Source organism: Topomyia yanbarensis, chromosome 3, assembly GCF_030247195.1.
Source record: "Topomyia yanbarensis strain Yona2022 chromosome 3, ASM3024719v1, whole genome shotgun sequence".
Classification (NCBI taxonomy): Eukaryota; Metazoa; Arthropoda; class Insecta; order Diptera; family Culicidae; genus Topomyia; species Topomyia yanbarensis.
In genome coordinates this window covers 66,843,501-66,866,393 of record NC_080672.1, presented here as the reverse complement: position 1 = coordinate 66,866,393, position 22,893 = coordinate 66,843,501, and the positions used below count along the sequence as shown (strand labels likewise).

General features: G+C 42.5%; 1 protein-coding gene across 6 annotated transcripts in view; it reads right to left on the bottom strand.

Moving 5' to 3' along the window:
* LOC131688446 (uncharacterized) overlaps positions 1-22,893 on the bottom strand; it is a 67,079-nt gene that overhangs the window by 29,527 nt on the left and 14,659 nt on the right. For all 6 annotated transcript variants that reach the window (XM_058972694.1, XM_058972695.1, XM_058972696.1 and 3 more), the window contains one exon: positions 21,365-21,545. The gene's annotated coding sequence lies outside the window, so the exon portion shown is untranslated. The remainder of the gene's footprint in view (positions 1-21,364; positions 21,546-22,893) is intronic.

The following is a 22,893-nucleotide window of genomic DNA, read 5'->3' as shown; positions in this document are numbered from 1 at the left end:
TCCTCCCTTATCGTTACACATGGAGATCACCGCTACAGACGGAATCGCAAATCGACCACGTCCTGATCGATGGACGGCACTTCCCCGACATTCTCGACGTCAGGACCTATCGTGGCGCTAACATCGACTCTGACCACTACCTGGTGATGGTTAAATTGCGCCCAAAACTTTCCATCATTAATCATGTACGGTACCGACGGCCGCCTCGGTACGATCTGGAGCGACTGAAGCAATCAGATGTCGCCACTGCCTACGCGCAGCACCTCGAGGCAGCGTTACCGGACGAAGGAGAGCTCGACGTGGCCCCTCTAGAGGACTGCTGGAGAACAGTAAAAGCAGCCATCAACAACGTAGCTGAGGACATTGTCGGGTACGAGGAACGGAGACGACGGAACGATTGGTTCGGCGAGGAGTGTAGAGCGGTTTTGCAGGAGAAGAATGCAGCGCGAGCGATCATGCTGCAGCATGGAACCCGACAGAATGTGGAACGATACAAACAGAAGCGGAGGCAGCAGACACGCCTCTTCCGGGAGAAAAAAACGCCGCCTGAAAGAAGCGGAGTGCGAGGAAATGGAACTGCTGTGCCGTTCTCAAGATACACGGAAGTTCTACCAGAAGCTCAACGCATCCCGCAAAGGCTTCGTACCGTAAGCCGAAATATGTAGGGATAAGGACGGGAGCCTGCTGATGGACAACCGTGAGGTGATCGAAAGGTGGAAGCAGCACTTCGACGAGCACCTGAACGGCGAGAAGAATGTAGGTACAGATGACCAAGGCAACGGACGATTTAACTACGTCAGTGGAGGGCGGGAATGAACCAACTCCCACGTTGAGGGAAGCTAAGGATGCCATCCGACAGCTCAAGAACAACAAAGCAGCTGGCAAAGATGGTATCGCAGCAGAACTCATCAAGTTGGGCCCGGAAAAGTTGGCCACTTATCTGCACCGGTTAGTAGTCAGGATCTGGAAAACCGAACAGCTACCGGAGGAGTGGAAAGAAGGGGTTATCTGCCCCATTCACAAGAAAGGCGACCATTTGGAGTGTGAGAACTTCTGAGCGATCACCATTTTGAATGCCGCCTACAAAGTGCTATCCCAGATCATCTTCCGCCGTCTATCACCTAAAGTAAATGAATTCGTGGGAAGTTATCAAGCCGGTTTCATCGATGGCCGGCCGACAACGCACCAGATCTTCACCGTACGGCAAATCCTCCGGAAATGCCGTGAATACCAGGTCCCAACGCATCACCTGTTCATCGACTTCAAGGCGGCATACGACAGTATCGACCGCGTAGAACTATGGAAAATCATGGACGAAAACAGCTTTCCCGGGAAGCTGACTCGACTGATCAATGCAACGATGGACGGTGTACAAAACAGCGTAAGCATTTTGGGTGAACTTTCCAGTCCATTCGAATCTCGACGGGGACTGAGACAAGGTGATGGACTCTCGTGTCTACTATTCAACATCGCTCTGGAAGGTGTGATGCGACGAACCGGGCTCAACAGCCGGGGCACGATCTTCACGAAATCTAGCCAATTTGTATGCTTCGCGGACAACATGGACATTATCGCCCGAACATTTGGAACGGTGACAGACCTGTACACCCGCCTGAAACGCGAAGCAGCGAAGGTCGGACTGGTGGTAAATGCGTCCAAAACAAAGTATACCGAAAACGGATACCGGAACCGAAAACGACAGGATCCGGCTAGGAAACAGCGTTACGATCGACGGGGATACCTTCGAGGTAGTGGAGGATTTTGTCTACCGTGAAATCCGAAGACGCATCATCAGTGGAAGTCGGGCCCAGGGATGCCAACGGTACCGATAAACTACATTTTTTCGGTATATTTACATTTGTACACGCCGTACAGCCCGCTACAGCGACGCATCACTACAGCTCTTGTCAGAAAGGTAGCCAAACCGAGTACATTTTCCCGTACAGCAGTAGAATACATTTTTGTTTTGCTGCTGTACTCCGACTGCTCTGTGAGATTGTGGCGTAGTAAAGTTTGTTCTCTCGCTTTGTACATTTTTCTCTCCATAGTCAAAGGGAGAGGCCCGCACACGAAAGCGTTGATGCCGGCCGTGGCGTAAATAAGCCGCATTCATTGTCGTAATTTTTGAATAAAAATATTAAAAAGATTGAAAATATTAAAAAATGTAAAACAAGGAAAGAGAAGCTGTACCGCTCGCGTCTGGTGGCTGTACTGGGGACAGTAGTTTTTTGTCATGTTACTGCTTTCCACACAGGCAGCCGTACAGCGCTGGGCGTCCTGCACTAGCGAATGACAGCAGCATCGAGAGAGAAATAAGAATGTAGGCAGAAAAATTACAGCCGCAGAAAAGGTAGGCATTTTGCATCCTTGGTCGGGCCTACTATGGGCTCCAGAAGAAACTGCGGTCAAGAAAGATTCACCCCCGCACCAAATGCACCATGTACAAAACGCTTATAAGACCGGTGGTTCTCTACGGGCACGAGACTTGGACCATGCTCGAGGAGGACCTGCAAGCGCTAGGAGTTTTCAAGCGACGGGTGCTAAGGACGATCTTCGGCGGTGTGCAGGAGAACGGTGTGTGGCGGTGAAGGATGAACCACGAGCTCGCTGCACTCTATGGCGAACCCAGTATCCTAAAGGTGGCCAAAACTGGAAGGATACGGTGGACAGGGCATGTTGCAAGAATGCAGGACAACAATCCTGCAAAGATGGTGTTCGCTAACGATCCGGTTGGTATAAAAAGGCGAAGAGCGCAGAGAGCACGATAGGCGGACCATGTGGAACGTGATTTGGCAAGTGTTGGGCGTAACCGACGCTGGAGAGCTGCAGCTACAAATCGAGTATTGTGGAGGCAAATTGTTGATTCAGTGTTATCATGAAATTCATGTTGAACTAAATAAATGAAAATGTGAAGCAAACTTTTTTTACAAACTGAATTCCAAATAACGATCACTTTTTTTACGAACTAATTCAATTTACGAACTCCCGGTTTGGTTCATAAATGGAGGTTCCAGTGTATAGTATAGTTGGTGAGACGATTGCCTTGTACGCATCTCACCTGGGTTCGACTCCCAACCCTGAACGTAGGGTTAGAAATTTTCCCTGTTAAATCAGTTTTAGCTCTTATGCCAAACGAGTAACATCATGGCTGTAGTTTCTGAACGCTGCGATGCAAAAAGCGGTAGATGCTATGAATGACGTCACATTCTATAGTCCTTCACTGACGGCGACAAGAGAGTGTGCGAGAAGTATCCCCATAGCGACCATCAGCCGATTCCCTACTGCATCGGCCAACGGAACCCTGCTACTGCACGGAGAAGGACGACCGGCAAGCTAAAGTGGAAGACGAAAGCCTTCAACAAAGACCTCTTTGCTTATGCGCTTCGGCCGGACAGCGGAATCGAGAACGTTGATGCGACTGATCTACTAAGAAGGATTGTGAAGACGTTACAATGACGCGAAAACTAGAGCCACGCAGTAGACGGCGTCCAGCTTACGGGTTTAACGAGTCGCTTCGTATGCTACACGCTGCTTATCTCAGAGCCAGAAGGCGGGCACAGAGAGAAAGATCGGAGCGGAAGAGAGGAGCTCAAGGCGACGTTTCGGGAACCTAGGGCTGCTTTAAAACGAGAGATCAAGCTTAGCAAGCCAGTTTACCATAAGGAGCTGTGCTAGGAAGTAGATGCCAAAAATGAGAGCCCGTTGACACCAGCTGTAATTTGCTTTGGTAAGCTAAAGATAATCTCTTCCCGAAGCACGATTCAACTACCTGGTCACCAACACCGTACGGCGAAGAAGAAGGAGTAAACACAGACGAATGGCAAGTGACTACCGACGAGCTCAAAGAAGCGTCGATGCGACTAAAATCAAAAAATGTCCTTGGTCCGGATGAAATACCGCACGTGGCGGTGAAAGCTGCGATCTTGGCATATCCGGACGTGTTCAGTGTGGTGATGCAGAGGTGTTAGATGATGGCAAGTTCCCCGAAATGTGAAAGATACAGAAGCTGGTGTTGCTGTCAAAGCCAGGAAAGTCACCGGGCGATCCAGCCTCGTATAGGCCTATATATCTGCTGGACACACTCCGGAAACTCCTGGAAAGATTTACCCTTCAAAGGCTGACGAAATGCACGTAGGGTGAGCGTGGACTGTTCAATATACAGTTAGGATTCCGCAAAGGAGTATCGACATTGGAGGTAATTTTTACAATGCTCGGGAGTGATGAGAAGATACCTAAACAGAAGCGAAGAGAAGATTGATACTGCGCTGGAGTTACGATAGATGTGGAGAATCCGTTCAGCAGCACCAGCCATGGGAAGCCATCGTCTGCACAGAATGATCATTCCAGATCCTGAAGAGCTACTTCCCGAGTAGAGTGTTGCTGTACAAGGCGAGCGAAGGGCAGAAGTCAATGCGAGTCACAGTGAGCATTCTTCAAGGCTCCATTCTCAATCCAACTCCACGATGGTGTCTTGACACTCCGCCTCGCAGGAAATCGTAGATGACGTGTCCCTGACGGGGATGGGTGAGACACTAGAAGAAGTGAAGGTATCGGCGACGGAGCCAATGGACGCGATTGAGAACTGGATGGACGGGGTTAAGCTTCAGATAACTTACAACAAGATGGACCCGAGCAAACGAAAAGCTCATAATACCCCCACGGTCAAGGTCCAATTTCACCTACCCTACATGGTGTTTTAAATGGGATCACCCACGAAAACACCATCACCATAGTCCGGTAGATCCCATTTTAAAATTATATTTTGGTGTATTTATGGGTTATTGAGACTATCATATGGTGTTTTCATGGTTGTGAAACTTGGCACGGACCATATTCATGGTCTTTTTAAGGGGTTGTATGGTGTCTGAAGCCTTGAGAATTTGCTCAGGGAGGTGTTGTTGGTCAGCAACCATGTCCATGTCGATTACGCCTGCGAAAAATCGGCGAAGGTAATGAACACAATGAATCGTGCCAAACGTCGGTGGCCCGACAAGCAGCATGAGACGTCTATTATCTAGCATTTCATCGTTGGGTTCCTGCTTAAGGTGTGACGCTGAAAACCAAGCAGAACCGAGCAAAGTTGAACAAGACATTCCGACTGGTGGCCGTACGGGTTATGTGTGCGTACAGAACAATATCGTCGGAGGCAGTATGCGTTATCGCTTGGATGATCCCCATCTGCATCACCCTGGCAGAGTATAGCGAGTGCCACAATCGAAAAAAAACACCAGAAACGTGAGAAAGATGGTGAGATTATCTTCGATGGTGACGCGGTAGCACGAATGGTACAATACGGAGAAAGGAAGGTGGGCTTACCGGCTCATCTCAAACCTGCTGGCGTGGGTCAATCCCAAATAACAATCCAAATACTAATTGGTTTTATTTAGGTTTTATGGTAGTTTTATCAAGGCATTAAATAGTGAATCTGGTTTTAACATTGCCTTTGGAAAGGGCATTTAGTTTTATATGCTTAACGGGGTTTAAGAGTGCTTCAAGAACTCCTGAAGAAATATCCATAAAACTACATTTTTCATAAGAGTAATTAGTCTTATGAGCAGTTTTAAGAGAATCTTGAGCCCCTTCTTAAGACATCGCTTTCCAACCTCCTTAAAACCAAAAGATAGCTTTATAACATTCTTTAAACAATCTTTAAACGAAGTGAAAATACTCTTGCATAAGAGCGTTCTATAACAAACAAACAAACTGTAATGACTGACGGGATATGTGACGTATCCCAACGGAGAAGACGGGACATGTACCTGAATCATGTATAAACAGCAAACTCTATAATTATAAATTATTCATTTTACTTTGCAAATCTGTAGGTGCTTCACATATAGCGAGATGTCGTTAGTTGTTCATATAGCTCTATTTAACATGCGTTGTTGAAATAAATCAACTTTTAGATGGAATTGTAATTACCATAATAATTAATCATAGGTATTTTTATTTCAACCTTGACATTTTCAATGTTAAATAGACTGGATTCATGGCGATCTTCCATCTAACCTTTCTGTCTTGAAAAATTCCTATTAGTTTTATTCAAGTCTACCAGCTCTTCTTCAAGTGTATCATAAATAAAAATGAATTTATCATAATCTTGAAAAACTCCTATTACTCTTGAGCAAGAATAATTAGTTTTAATAAGATCTTATGGCGGTTTCAGTTAAATCCAATGACAAGTAATGGCTTCGTGGACATTTTTGAACGCTTCGAAAGAATCAAAATAATATTTTTTTTTTCATATACTGAACTGATTCTCACTGATTGAAATGCATTTCTGAACTAGAAAAATGCTTATGCACGCGTCCAGCATCCAAAATAGGACAATTATGAACAATTACACATACTATTGAATTTTCGAATCGATTTAATATTTCCTATAAAAATCAATGTTTTAGAGATTGTTTGACGGCGCGTTGAATTTTTCGCACTTTTATACTGCATATTATCGGAAAACTGGCAATCGCATGCAAATTTTCTCAATTATGAGCTTAAAAAGCTGGCCACTTATATTATCGATTTTTATTTGTATCCATTTTGGTAATGGAATATCATATGATGGATATATTTTTTCCAAGCTTATTCTTTTCATCTATACACCAACCTATCTAACAAAGCAGTTTCATAGCGCACTAGAAGTGTTCTTGAAGAATATCATTAAACTATCAAGACTTATGGTAGTCTTATATTAGTTTTAAGCAGCTCTTGAACACCACTATAAGAATGTATTGATAAGATCTAACAGTTTTAAGAAAACCTTAGAAAATACTCTTGAGAACCATCTTAAGAATGGGCCTTTTTCGTCTTAAAAGGGGTTTATGGTTGTCTTGAAGCAGTGTTGTAGAGTAATTGGTTTTATGTTCGGTTTTATGGAGCTAATTTTGCAGATATCTTCGAGTGTACCGTAAAACTAAATTTGTTACTTGGGATAGGAAGCACGGAGAGGTGAACTTAAACCTGACACAGCTCCTGTTGGGCCAAGGCTGTTTCAGGAAGTATCTTCATCGGTTCGGACACGTAACATCACCATTGTGCCTGGAGTGTGAGAACGTCTAAGAGGAACCTTAGCATGTGGTCTTCGAATGTCCAAGGTTCGAAGCGACGTGCATGTAGCTACTTGAAACGGGAAGACCGGACATCAACCCGGATAATGTCGTCTACTGAATGACAAGCGACGCAAACACGTGGAACACGGTCAACAGAGTGATGATGCAGATCAAGACCGCCTTACAGTGGGAATGGCGTGATGATCAGTAAGGAACGGTTTCGGGAGAACAATCACCGTCGGTAAACTCTCCACAGCAATACGCTAGATTCACCGCCGGAGACTAGTCGAGTAGACTGCGACAGAGCACTGGGTATGGAACGTCGGGACGCCAGCCAAGCGGACGCCATGCTCCATCCGGAATCGCCGGACCAACCACGGTACCCTACCGGTTGGCTCGATAGAAATATAGCGAAAACCAAAGAAGAATCGGAGGAACTTCTTTTGCCAGGGAACTCTCCGTCAGCGCAAACTAGATTCACAGCCGGGTACTAGAGTGAGTAGACCGCGTCGGAGCACCAGCGAACAGGATGCCCTGCTCCACCGGAAACGTCGATTTAACCTCGGCACCTGGCTGGTTGGCTCGGTTTCGGGAGAACTTCTCTCATCGGGGAATTATTCATCGGAGTATGCTAGGTCCGTCGGGGACTAGACCGAGTAGTTCGCGAACAAGTCGGGAGCTCAACGAGGAAAAAAAACTCAAAGACACAAAAGAGCCGAAGGGCTCAGTAAATTGGACAGTCTGAAGTTTGCCGACCAGATTATCTTTGTAGAGGTATAGTACTAATTTTCGACCCACAACTAGCTTTCCTACTACCATACAGAATGTGGATGGTCGAAAACTGGTAGTGTGCAGAGGACGTGTACTGCAACCCTACTGAAAGAATTAACTACTAAGTAGTTGAATTGGAGTGTGTGCTGTGTACATAAAAAACCTCTTCCCGAAGTAATGCTGTAAGGTATTGCCGGGTAGGAATCGGGTTCCAAGATGCAAGATTAGTTGTATTAGTGGGTCGGGTGGCTGCCCAAACCCGTTCCCTGAGTTGTTGGTTTTGTACATTTTTTCTCACTTAAACGTATAGAAATTAACTGGTGAACACCAATTTTTGTTCAAATCTGCAAATCAATAAGTATATTATCCACAAATCTTATCAAAACTAAACCGCTTGCCGAATATAATTTGGAACAACCCTTCCGCCAACTCCACACGTATGACCGAAGGAAATACACTTGCCTGCGTACCACCAGTTCACCACCCTTTCGAGTGCTTCGACGTTCAAGCTATCATCTTCGAAAACACTCGATTCAGGAGAGGATGTATTTTTTAATCCTTGCAAAATATATATTTCATCATGTGTGTGCGTGTGTGTATTTGCTCTCGCGTAAAGAATTCAGGAGAGTAATGGAAAATTGTCGCGAAGGAAAAATTGAAATTGAAGAAAGCAAAAAAAAGATCTGCAAAAAAGGGGCCATGCAGAATGAAGGATGTTGTCGCCAATGGCAATAATGGGAAGATGAAGACCGGGACCGGTTTCTTGTGTTGTTTCCGCCAAGACAAAAGGATACATGTGCACACGTTTCGAGGGTTGCCGGTAGGGATCTGCTTTATTTTAGCGGAAATCGTCTTGTTTTAGAGGGACCGACAAATGGGTGAAATTGGAGTCGTTTGAAATTAAAAATGTATGCGAAAGGGTGCAAATTTACCGCGATTCGCGTGCACGGAAAGGGGATTGAGCTGGGTTATTTTTTCGTTTGTTTGAAGGGTCGTATGAGCAATATATCTTTTGTTTTCGTTCAGGGAACTATACACCAGCAGTAAAAAGATCCTACGAAAGTAGTTGTGTAAATGAAATAAATTTCATTCTCATCGTTCGTATAACTGCTATTAGTACCAAACCATCGAAGATCGTTCAACGGTCAATCGGGAACTGGAGTCTTTATAAGTGTTAATTAACTAATTTAAAAATAACCTCAGCGTGCTGTAAGCACCAGGCGCGAATTGTGGCTAACCGCGACGAATTCCAATTTCTTTCGCCGTGCGCTTTCCCTCGCGCGAACGAGAAAAAAAAACTAAATGGATAGAAGAAATCAAATCTTTAGCTGTACCTCATTCCGTGACTACTCTCCTTTTGATTACCAATTAAACGAAGATATTTACCAACGTTGAAACGTACCTAGTGTACCACCACTCAAACCAGTTCTACATGAAATGAATAAATAATATCTATCTGATTCATTTCTGTACACTGGGCAAAGCGCGTGTGTTTGTGAGTCAGCCAAAGTTGATGAGAATTGATGGAAGGTAGATGAAGAATGGTAGGTAGGTAGACCTAGTTTATTCTTAACTAAGCTATCTAACAATTCGATGATGAGCAAACGATTAATGATCTTACAATGGTGATTTACGCAAAATTATACTGTTCGATGAATTCGAGCTGATTTCGCGAGAGTTGGTCAATAGATCCATATAATGCGAGAAAAAATATCTTTGATAAAACAGATACACGATTTAGCTTCATTAGAAGTTCACAAGGCTGAACACACATATTTTCCCGAACTTAGGTGTTTCGCTTGATATGCAAAACTAGTAGAAACTGAAATGAAATTTTTAAATTGTTTATTTTATTGACTATTCATGGGTTTTTTAATCTGACGCAAACACATCTTGGAATGTAGTCATGGTCATCGATTTCAACAAAATGCACTAATCGTTTGATTTATCCATGTAATAAATCAAAAAAATGTGTTATAGTTCCGAAATAGTACACACTTAAATTTTTATGCCGAAATCCAGCTTTTTTCGCATCTTTTGCCGAAATCTCAACAGCTGAGATCTCAGTAAACATTTTTTTGGCTGAGATCTCAGTAAAAGTGACGTTTCATAGCTGATACTCGGAAAATATTTCATTGAAAATCAGCTAACAAATTTCACTTTACTAAGATATCAGTTTCTAAATTTGCTGATTACACGGCTGTTGGGAAATTGCCGAGCCGAATTGAGTGTGTACGGAATAATAGAAACATTTATATTCCCATGTAAAAATAAAGGCATACATAGTCTCATCGATAGATTAAGAGAACACAGAATTCTTTAAAACCTGGTAAAGATCTTCATTCGTCATCATACCGCTTAGTTTCACACGGAAAAATATATATTTCCAAATTCGTGAATAAATTGTCGGGTATTCTGGAACAATCACGTTTGTATTTTACGAAAACAGGACCGTGGACGAAAATAATATTTTTTAAATTTTTATTTCGGTTATAGAGGTTTTAACCTTAAGGTAATTCGCCTCTTCGGGTTAGAAAAATCTCTTATGAAAAATTTCTAACCCTATGTGCGGGGACTCGAACCCAGGTGCGCTGCGTACAAGGCAATCGATTTGCTAATACGCTACGCCCACCACCCATCATATTATTTAAATTAGTGTTATTTTTTTCTTCCGTTACACAACGCTTTTTTTGAGGACAAATCGTGTTTTTGGGAACTTCAGTCACGGTTTTCGCTATCTCATTTTCGCATCGTTTTCTGTCCTTGAACTACTTCATAACTTTATGAACATTATTCATAAACCGAATGTTGACTAGTGATTTTATTCACCGACTTAGGAATATTTTTTTGCTATGATACTTCTTCTTTTTAGCAATAGCGCCATCTCGCCAGTGCAAGGCGTATCGTAGAGTTCCATCTTTGTCGGTCTTGGGTGGCGTCCTTGCAGTTCCCCCTCATGTTCAGGGATCTCAGCTCCTCGTCCACTGCGTATAGTCAACGTGTTCCTGGCGTCCCATGAAGTCGGCGTCCTCTTCCTGGTTCCCTGCTGAATAATTTCGTAATTCTTTTTTGCCGACATTCGTATTACATGACAGGCCACTACAGTTTTCCGTATTTGATATGTTTAATATTATATAAAACATTTTGTATACTTGGTACAACTCATGATTTATGCGTCTGCGCCATACTCCATTTTCGCACATTCCCGCCGAGTATTGTCCCCAGCACTTTTCGCTCGAAGGCTCCGAATGCTCTCCTATCTGCCTCCCTCAACGTCCACGCTTTGTGACCTTAAAGAGCGGCAGGGAGGATCGATGTCTTGTATAAGGCGAATTTTGTTGACGTTTGCAGGTTGCGGGACCTAAACTTGTTACGTAGACCGTAAAAGGTAAAAAGGCAGCTACAATACGCCTTTTTACCCCACGGGAAAAAAGATCGCAAGTCACAAATCGTTGTCGCAAGTTACAAGTGTTTCAAGATAGACGTGTTCTTAGACCACTTCGAAGACGTCACCATGAAGCACTACCTCGGATCCAACACCATTAGACCTGCCTCTCTCTCTTTACCTGCGACCATGTACTTTGTCTTGGCTGAGTTGATGACTAAGCCTATTCTCGTTGTCTCCCGCTTAAAAGGCATGAAGGCCTCTTGCACTGCTCTACGATCGATTCCAATTACATCAATACGGTCCGCAAAACCAAGGAGCTTATGCGACCTAGTGATGATAGTTCCGTTCCTTTGCATGCCACCTCTCCTTATAGCTCCTTCAAGAACAATATTGAACAGCAAATTTGAAAGTGCATTTACGGTCATAAATAAGGTTCTCATCCGCAATCCGAATACTTGATTTTGAACCATCCAACGTCGGACGTATCAGTTTCTCCGAAAAACCATGTTCTGACATAATCTACCACAGCTCATTTCTTAAAATCAATGAACTGAATTATAGTTTCTCACATCTTGCTCATGGTCTAGTTTAAAGGGCGAACACGAAATTATTGCGACACCGAAAATGTCATGCCATTTTTCTTATATTGTTTAAAATCAAACCAAAATTTTAGGGTAGTTTTATACATATATTTACTTCAAAAATCAAAAGAAAAGTTAATCGATGGAGCCTTGAGTGTAAAATTGAACGCATTTTCGCTTGATGCCCTCCATCAAAGTCTTTACAATGTCATCCGGTACCAGTTTCTCAGTTTTTCCATTTCCTTAACATGTCCTTCTCGTCTTTGACTGTCTTCTTGCTCTTCCGAAGTTCCCGCTTCATCATTGTCCAGTACTACTCCACCGGGTGCAGCTCCGGACAGTTTGGCGGATTCATGTCCTTTTGAACAAAATGGACAGAACTGGCGTCCAGGACACTTTTAGAATAGTGGCATGATGCCAAATCTGGCCAAAATAGCGGAGCTTCGTCGTGCTGCTGCAAGAACGGCAAAAGGCGCTTCTCGAGGCACTCAGATTTGTAGATCTCGCCATTTACTGTGCTCTTTGTCACGAAAGGCTCACTCCTCAGTCCGCAAGAGCAGATGGCCTGCCAAATGAAATATTTGGAGGCGAACTTCGAAATTTTCTTCTTCTTAAATTTGTCGTCCACATAGAACTTGCTCTTGCCGGTGAAAAACTCCAACCCCGGAATTTGCTTAAAATCGGCTTTTATATACGTTTCGTCATCCATCACACAGCAGCCATATTTTGTCAGCATCTTCTTGTAGTGCTTCCGTGCCCGAGTTTTAGCCGTCGATTGTTGCCGCTCATCGCGGTTTGGGAAGTTCTGTACCTTGTATGTATGTAGTCCAGCTCTCTTCTTTGCATTCTGGACGTAGCTCTGCGACATGCCGATCTTTTTAGCCAAATCACGGCTTGACGCGTTGGGATTTGCTTTAATCATCCGCTTCACATTTCCCTCCGTCTTTTTGTTCTCCGGTCCCGGTTTTCTTCCAGCTCCTTTACCGTGGTCCAACGTCAACCGCTCCTGGAACCGCTTCAACACTCTGGAGACGGTTGAATGGTGAATGTTCAACATTTTTCCCAACTGCCGGTGCGACAGGTCAGGAAATTCCAGGTGTTTGGAAAGAATTTGTTCTCTCGACTCGCGTTGGTTCACCTCCATTTTCGTTGAATCGAAAAACACTACTTCGAGTTTGACAGCATGTAAACAATACACGTCAATGAGAAAGTGTGCAAAATTTGGTTGATTTTTACCCAATGGTAAAAAAAGTTATGCCCTGTTGAATGTGTCGCAATAATTTCGTGTTCGCCCTTTGCATGATTGTGAATTAATTCACAAAATGAATATTTTCTCGTGAACTATTTCACAAAACGCAATTTTCCATGGATCCTTCCGTAGCTCGTGAACTGGTTGCTAGTGCACAAAAAGGCAGTCATGATTATGAAATATTACATAAAACCATTAATATCCACGTTGGCGATACAGTTAATATCTTCTCTAATCTTCCGTCCGCCACATCACATGATTTGGTATTCTTAGTATGCAAAATAAACATAAAGATGTGACACAAGGTGCTAAAAGCGCATTAAAATCCCGTCAATTCGATTTTCCATTGGATTGTTTGTTCTAAACATATCACCAAGGGGCCGATCATAAATGATGTCGCGTAGTTGGTAAAGAGCGCGACGAAACATGAATTACCGAGATAAAAACTAAAAATAAATTTGAGATGTACTAGTGGAGCGGGGATAATAAAGCCAACAACAATCTGCAAGATGCTTGGAGGGGAAATGTATTTTGGACTATTTTTCTTTTCTTTTATACGAGACATGGTTGATGAATGGCCCCAAACAAATAATATTCCATAATGAATATCACGTAACATCGATGACAGAGCAGTGGGAAAGAGGCCAAGTTCCTTCATGGTCGTGCAAAACTGAGAAGCAACATCAATTTAGGCACAGAGGACAGATGACCATCTTAAGCGTAAAAGTTGAGAAAAAAAAATTACGGTACATCCAAAGGTAATTGTGATGTTACCATCAGAGGTGGTTCTGGCATTGTTCCGTTCAATGCGGAAGCTTTACTGAATTGCCAGTGGACCACACAATTGATATCCAAGTGACCGTCATAATTATGTCGTGATATGCCAATATGGTGACCGTAGTGTTCTAGCGGATATTAGTTCAAATGGCAAAACAAGTACTTTAAACTTTTTCGTTCGAACCTGGATGTCTGTTCTCTGTGCTCTAGCTGTAATATATTAAAATTTTAAATTGCTTAAGCAGGTAGTATAGCCAAGGGGAGCGGCATTTAACAAGGTTAGGATAAATGGGGAAGAGGACGAGAGGACGTCAGTTGTGGATAATCATATTTACCACTTTCCACTATATTAAAAGCAAAGTGGAGTTCCAACATTATAATACAGTCTGGCGCAATAATCATAGAACAATCATTAATAGGGGAGACTGGATTGGGGTAAGTTGGCGGGTTTTTCTGCGTCTCATATTTTTGTCCATACAAGCAAAGAGAATGTTACAAACACTTTGATAAAATTCAGGGATGTTTCCAACAGTCTGCCCTTTTATGCAAGGTGATCTTTTCTTTCGAAATCTACCTAAATCAAAGCAGTAAAAAATGAAAACCGTCAACCGTCAACTAGCTCTCTGATTTACTTAATAGTCGATTGATCCGTTTTAGACCTAAGGGGACCAAGAGGAGATCAGCAAGAAGACAGATTCGAAATCAATGCGACGTTTTCATTGCATCACTGATGACTTAGCACGCGTTGTTAGGAGCATAATACATTGGCCATCAGCCCGCTACGAAAAATAAATAAAAAAGCATAGACTGATCCAAATGTAAACGCGTGTACTTCTGCCCAAAAAAAAACCACTCTCAATGGCTGGCTATCCAAAGTTTAAACACAAGAAAAAAAAACATAACTAAATATCGTTTCTCTCGAAGTATTCGTATACTCGGAGACTAAACATCCCTCTGCATAAAAACATATTTCTTTCGTGGCCGCATTGCCTACTTGTGGCGAATCCTAGACCTGTCCTTCAGTCCAACTCCGTAATACCTATGGAAGCGTCGCTGAGTCGGTGGCCTTCCTTAAGTAGGTATTACATCAACATTTGCCACCCTATCCTAAGTATCGGTAAAGATGGTCGTGGTCAGCAATGACGATTCTCATGCTATTGGTTTACTGAACTTAAAAGAGATAAAGTTTATTCTCGATCATTTATATTGCAAGCAAGATTAAACTACCTATTGGCAACGTGATAATCATTAGTATGCAATCTACGAATAGCACAGTGCTTCGCAACGCAACTAAGTAAAAATAAAGCATAGTGAAAAATTATTAAGCTGTGTTGAGTCGTTTCCATAAATAAAACAACCACTGTACACCGCACAATAAGATGCTTTCGAACAAAAGTCGACCAAAACCTAAAGTGTTGTTTATTTCAGCTGAAACCCACAACCTAAACTAACATTGAGATGCCGAGTTAATTCTAGATGTCAAAAGTCATAAAAAATTCGATTGCTATTTTCCATCTACGTATTAGAGATGAATATAATCCAAATATTTTATATTTAGTGGTGTAGTCCTACGTCAACAGTTCATGCAGCTCCATAGGGCTATCTTTTGTAGATTAAAAAAAATAAACCCACGACCACGATTCAAATCTTGCCGGCGATTCGCTTCTGCTGCGTACACACACACACACGAACATTCCCCTTTCCCAGCTCATCTCGAATGAGCACTCTTTGACTCAAGGCGATCTTTTTTATCAACTTTTTGGTGCAGATGGAAGACCATCCTTTTATGCGATAGATGAAAAATTCGTTTTGGTGTAACTTTCGCTTAGTGGCAGGGTTTCCACATTCACTGATTTTTTTCAAGGATTTGCAAATACCTTCGGGTTTGTAGATTAATTTGAAAAATATTTTCTTATATTATCTATTCTTTATCACTGGTAAAGGTACAGAATTAACAAGCGCAAACTTAATACAAGTTAATGAAAGGTACTACCTAATTAAATTCTTTTTCTATTATGTATTCATCGTAATAAGGATGGTTTACATATAACTATGACACATATTCATCAACAATTAACTGCGCTAACGGAAAATTAGCATCAATAATTTTTTACAAGTATTTTGTTAGTCCTGAGGAGGTCTGTTGGCAACATTGGAGACGCATGAATTTACTTCTCGCTGGCGGCAATTTTCTTCGGAGCAGTTTTATTGGCAGGTTTGGCGACCTTCTTTGGCTCAGGGATCTTCGGCTTGTTCGCTGCAGCCTTCGATTTTTAGTGGCAGTTGCTACCGGTTTTGCAGTGGCAGTGTTGACATTTCTCTTAGCCAGTTTCTTAGCAGCAGCCTTTGGTTTTTAGATTTCTCACCACCACCACCTCCATCAACGTTTTTCTTCTTCTCTCCGATTTGATTAGTCGTCCGATGCAGCTTCTCAATGGGCGACCTAGCACGCACGTCCGTTCTGCACTGGCACTGCGTCTTACACACGTCTGGCTTTGAGATAAGCTGTGACACACATATTTATAAGTTCTATCATTAATGTTGATTTGCATTATATACAGTAAACAACGTATCGGTAGAAAGTTTTGAACGTTTTCCTTCCGATTTATGAAACAAGATTAGCAATTCATGTAGTTTCTACTACAAGTTATTAAGGTTCAAAGTGTACGTAACGTTTTGAAAATATTGAAATGACACCCACTATAGTAATGAAAGATACAAGTCCTACGTCAAAAAGCTTAGTAGCTGGTGTATAAAATAAACTATGCACCCTAAAATAATGTTCAAGTTGTCCAAAGGGTACTTTAGTGTAACATAAAAACTACAAAATTTATGGGAATAAAACCAATCAGAATATATTGGCTTAATGGCACGTTCCCCGTATGTCTCGGGGATTTGTGCCTTGCAATGGAAAGTACAATAGATAGAGCTTGAGCATCTTCAGCAAATCGTTCTAAAATATGTGGTTCTAAAATATCAAGTTCTATCTCGAACCGTTACAAAGTTGCTAAAATTAGAGCAACCCTAGCTTCTGTTTATACGAAAAGAAGGGCCTTGTAATGTACAAAATCTTTCCTAAACATATTGTTGCTTAGTTTTAGCAAAAAGTTAAAATTCCTTCTAAGCATTGTTTACCACTGAATCGGTCAAGTGGGCAGTGCACAGCTTTGCTCCATACAAATCGTCTGTAAAAGATGAAATCCTTCCCGTGCTACTGCAAAAGTGATTAAGATTCTCTAACATGTTTTTGAAAAGATCTATCATCATCATCATCATCATCATATCATCGTCTATCAGGTAGGGTGATGAGCCTATTTTCACCATACTAAGCAAGGTGCCTCACTAATTCGGTAATTTCTTGCCTTACAATCAACGGAATGCGTAAAAATTGACATGAACCGCTTTGCTTCGTTGTTAAGAACCAATATAATAACACAAATGCGTTGAAAACAGTAAAATTCTCGTGTTTGAGCACAATGAAAACTCGAATCGAGTGCCCCTATTGTTGCGCTACCATTTGACTCAATGCGTTGAACAAAGATGGCAGACACTGCTCTAACCAACGGCTTCAAATGGGTAGGGTGATAATAGAAACATGGTGCAAATAGGCTCATCACCCTATGTCCCGAAATCACGGCAAGAATCGACTATTAAATTTATTCCCAAAGGTGGGCTCAAGTTATGAAGAAACCAAGAGTTTTAGGCCTATCAGCTAAAGTTTTCTTTTAAAAACATTGGAACGAAAAATTGATCATCACACCACGATGCTTCACGATGTTTACAGCATTGAAAAGGGCTTCTCGCTCAAGCAATCTAGCTTGAATGTATTCACAGATAGCTTGAATCTAGCTTGAATGTATTCACAGATATACTTTGGACAAAGTGTTCTTTCAGTCTATTCTGGAAGAGACGCGCGATCGGGTTGGATTAACGCAATGCTTAGTAACCGCATTCTTTGCTCGTCACTGTTACTATGGAACCTGGTTATGGACGGCTTGTTAAGGAAACTCAATGAGCTTAGATTTCCAACCCACGGATTTACTGACGATTACCAAATACTAATTACTGGACTTTGCATCGGAACCATCTTTGACATACAACAAGCATTAAGAGCTGTCGAACAGTGGTCTCAACAAATTATACGATCAGTTAATCCAAACAAAACTTCAACCGTTATGTATCCGACGCGGTACCCGGGTACCTTTTTAGGATTCAATTAATGAAATTCCTATGTTTTATCCATAGCTGGACATTGAAACTTTGTGACATCTTAGAACTTCACTAAGTCAAGCTTTTGGGTTAATAATATTGTTGATATAGTAAAGGGAGAGATAGGAGGGGCTCCTGAATTTTTTTACTACGTAACAGGCCGACGTGGGTACCCGGGTACCCACAAAACTGAAATGCCAACAACTAATATAATTTCCAACCGATTTTGATGCTTTTTGGTGTTTTGGATTCAGGAACTCATCCGCTTTTGGACTTGGCGAAAATGAATCGGTTTGCGTCATTTGGTTTTCGGGAATCCGGATTTCCGGAAGCAGGTTCCAGTACTGGGATACTATTTGTGAACTTTAATGGAATACTAGCAATATGGGTATCAAAATCCTTGAAATTGCATCAGTAGGCTGTATCTCGTGGTTTTGGAACCATTTGGTGATTTGACCCCGGAACGGACATTCCGGAGCAGGTTTCCGTGGGACCGTGAGTGGCCATTTCATTCCAATTCCGCTCTTTAAATTGCCATAGGGTCCCGTAACAATAAATAGCTGACTTCCGAGACAATTTGAAGAGTTTTGATACTCATATTGCTAGGACATTATTAAAATTTACAAATCATACCCTAGTACAGGCACATTACCCCGGAAAATCCGGATTATCGAGCGCCAGATCCATTCATTCGGTTCGATTTGACAAATCAAAAAGTGGAGTTCCTGAATCCAAAAAATCTAAAAGTGTCCAAATCGGATAAAGGAAGCCATAGTTATGAGCATTTCAGTTTGTGGGTACCCGGGTACCCACGTTGGCCTGTTAAAGGTGTTTTTTGTTGGACACATAACAGTTAATTGAATGATGAATGTTCTTTTCATGAAAAAGCGAATAACAACCGGGGCTCGTCCCTTGCAGTTCTTTGATTCTGAGCTACTGTGTGTAGATCAAGTCAAATACGTTGGAGTGCCATTGGATTCCAAACTGAATTTGTCTGATCACATTGAGTTCCGAGTCAAGAAAGCGTGCATGGCCTTCGGTCAGTACAGACGAACTTTTGGAAAGACCTGAGGTCTCAAACCCAAATCCATCTATTGGATTTACACGACAATTGTACGTCAAATACTGTCATATGGATGCCTTATGTGGTGGCAGAGGGGAGAGGTGATGACAGTCCAGTCAAAGCTATACCATCTGCAAAGAATGCTGCTCATGGCGTTGACTGGTGCTTTCACCACAGCTCCGACTGCTGCTCTTGAGGCACTTCTAAAACAAGAAGCACTATCTTGTGCCTACAGACTGCAGGTTACTGGACTTTGATCTTGCTACCAGTCATACACGATTGTGGTCACAAATGGTTAAATGGGGCGATAAAGATATTCTTACTCCCAGCGATATTACACTCACATGTAGTTTTACTTACGGGACAATGTGAAGATTCCCTCTCGAGAGGAGTGGTTGTCTGGCTATACGGAAAGACAACAGACGCAAGTGGTCTGTTACACTGACGGCTCTCTGATGGAGGGACGTGCCGGTGTTTACTGTCGTGAAATGAGATTGGAAAAATCTCACTCGCTAGGTAGATATTGTACGGTCCAAGCTAGCGATCGCATGCCGATCCCAAATCTAAGAACTAGGCATTGTCAACACTATCTATCTTGACTGGGTGTGAGGTCATTCCGGTAATACTAAAAATGAATGAACTGACAAATTGACCAGGGCAGATGCAGCGATTGACTTCGGTGGTCCTGAACCCGCGCTGCCACTTTCGACAAGTTGGATAGGAGAAAAAATATGGTACTAGGCTTCGTCCTAGCAGTGCAATTTTTGTAGAAATCTACAAACGTGACACCAACCACAGACGTTTCTAGAACAACCGTGCCAGTGATTTCACATTTTTCGAAACCACCGCGGCATGCTGACCAGGGCTTTAACCGGCCATTGCAAACTCAATCATCGCAGGGCTACTAATCAGCATGCTGAGTATTTTTCATGTAATCTTTGTGAACTAGACTACGGAACCTCATCTAATATGCAACCGCCCAGCAGTAGCGCAATTGCAATTTCGAGTTCTCAGCCGTCCTTACATAGACGACACCGTGCTTGGACGACTAAAACTCAGAGATATACTAAAGTTTCTTATTCTATGTGGTAATGAGCATTAGGCTTACTCGCAGGCGATTGGAACTAAATACTTGTTAGTTTGACTTATCTGCTGTTTGTTACTGTACTATTGCTATATTACTACCTAAGGAAAAAATTGGTTTAAAACTATCATTATGCATAAAGGGCACAAAACGTAACTATAATTAGTCCAAGTGTTTGCGTTTCAGCTTTGTCTCTTCAGAACCACGGCACTTGCCAATGCACCGGGCTGACGCTAAGTCCAAAATTGGAAACACTACTTGTGAACACACTAAACGACTTCTAACTTACGATGTCCCGTAAGTGAAGAGAGTCTGTTTGCTGATGAATCATACTGAAATCGAACCTTGTTTTCAGCTAAACAGGCGAACAAGCTTCGATTTCAGTACGTTTTACGAATGGAACCCGTTTAAATTCTAAAGCAAAGTTGTCCATGGTCCACGTGTGGTCCATTAAATATCTCACTACGTTCGAATAGTTTTCTTATGTCAGGTTATGTCGGAAAAATATTCCTGACGGCAGATAGTTCTAATCTAATCTAATCTTATCTTATCCAATGTTTTGTTCGGCGACAAAACTTATCTACATCCGCGCTCGCCGCCTGGCATGTGCCACTCGTATCCGCGTGGACCGCACGTAAACCAGCTGTTGGCCTTATCGGGCGTAGCTGATACGCGCGGCCACCCTCGGCTTCCGGGGGTGGGTTCCCGGCCAGCCACAAAAGAAACAAATAATCAATTAGTAGTAGCCGTAAAACTTCTGACTTTACTCCGAACTCGAAGCCAACGAAGCTGTTGCCGGGGTGAGAAGGCGCACCGAAAGGTTTTATTTTACTCTCTTCTGCACCACCGCAACGGACGGTGGCCCCTGGGATAGGTCATAAATTTTCCCTTGCTTACGACCGATGTCGAAAGCAAAAGGACTTGTGCAGTGAGCGAATCATGCGAAGACGGACCGGAAAGGATATCGAAAACCAACGCATGCAGGCAACAGCAAACAAGAAGATATGGCTTTGGCTGATGGAGGAACAAACCATTTCGAGCCTTTTTTATGAGGTGATAGCGTGAGGTTTTGTTTGTTTTGTTCTGCTTCCCAGCTCGCCATGGAGATAGGAAACAAAGATATAAAGTAACATAAATTTAATAGGTTACACAGCTAGGTTCGTGGAGTGTTGGAAGGTTCGGTACGGACTTACCTGGGAGTCGCTAATGCGAAACGGCCTTGCCCACTGCGTTCGGTATCGACGATGAATCTTCGATTTTGGTTCAGTCTCGTGACCGAAATGTCATAACTTTGGTGGGTATCAGCTTCTTCTGGTCACCTCGAGTTACCAATTAACACGCTCCCGAAATCCGATGAACGAGGAAACACAATCACTGCAAGATAAGCAAGGAGAGGTAATAGCGTTACTTTTCGACAGTTATTTCCAACGAGCCGTTTTCGCTCGCTCTACTCTATTTGAGTTAATTATTTTTATGATTTAACAAGTTCAGTCAACTGACACTTGGTCCCCTAGCTGCGGCGCGGCGGTGGTCATTTTAGGCATTCAAATCTCAGTGTACGGAATTGTTTGGGTGTGCGTGTGTATGTGTGCGCGCCGGAACGAACCTATTCACAATGGTAATGAAATGACCACGACGACGACGTTGAATGCCGATGGTGGTAGTGGCTGTTGCAGCGGGGGTTAAATAAGCGCGTAGATATTCGGCTGGTTTCAAGCTTGTTGAATATACGTATGTACAGCGGATGTTATTCATCAACTGACAAAATTAGGATAATTAACGCCCCGAGCGAAGGCGCTGGTAGTCGTTAATTAAAAGTCGTTTAAAGCAGTCAGATTTGGAGTATCGCGGTACGGTTGGTTTGCGATGGAGAACCGTTGAGCGCAATTGTTGTCAAGTATGTACTTTCTAACTGGAGTAGATAATTTTTAGAAAAATATGTGCTTGAAAATTAAACAAATAAATACACAAACATAAAATCAAGCACATTATTTATTCCAAGAGACCACATACAACGCCGAACAGTGGGTAAGCGTTTTATAAACCTGACAGAAAACGTTGAAATTTATTCAAGATTTTCACACAGCTTTTGCAGTGAGCAGTGGGTTGCTGGGATGGAACATTTCATTAGCCTTCCGATCACCGGCATGCATTTTTGCCCGCCGGAGACATTCCATAGCTAAAACAAACGGATTAATAATGTCTAAAGTTTTTTATTACTCTAAAATGAATAAAAAGCACATTCGCATTTAACCGAGTAAAGCCAAGAAACCAGAATCCCTTTGCAAACTTTCCACCTACTTTTGTAACAATCTGCACAGCCTTTTCTGAGCGTATAAAATAATTGAAGGAATAGTGTACGATCCTATTGATACTAAGAATTCTACTTGGTCTTCCTCCATCAATTGCTCGACCATCCGGCGATTGGCTTATGATAGCTGGCAGCTCCAGGTAAGGACACGGGGGTATGTGTTCTCACTTTTCAGCCAAAAGGTATTTTAGTAAAAAGTAAAGAGGCGGATTCCCTCTGGACAAAGACATCTACAGCGATCGTTTACATTTATCTGTCACTGTTGTGTTCGAAGAGATTTTCTTCGGATTGAGTGCTTTTGATAGGTCTCGTGTTCGATTGGAATGACAAAGGCAGATAAATGGTAAATATACGATAGAGATAACGAGTCTTTAACCAGATGGATTAGGCGTCTTCAGTAAAAAGGTACAC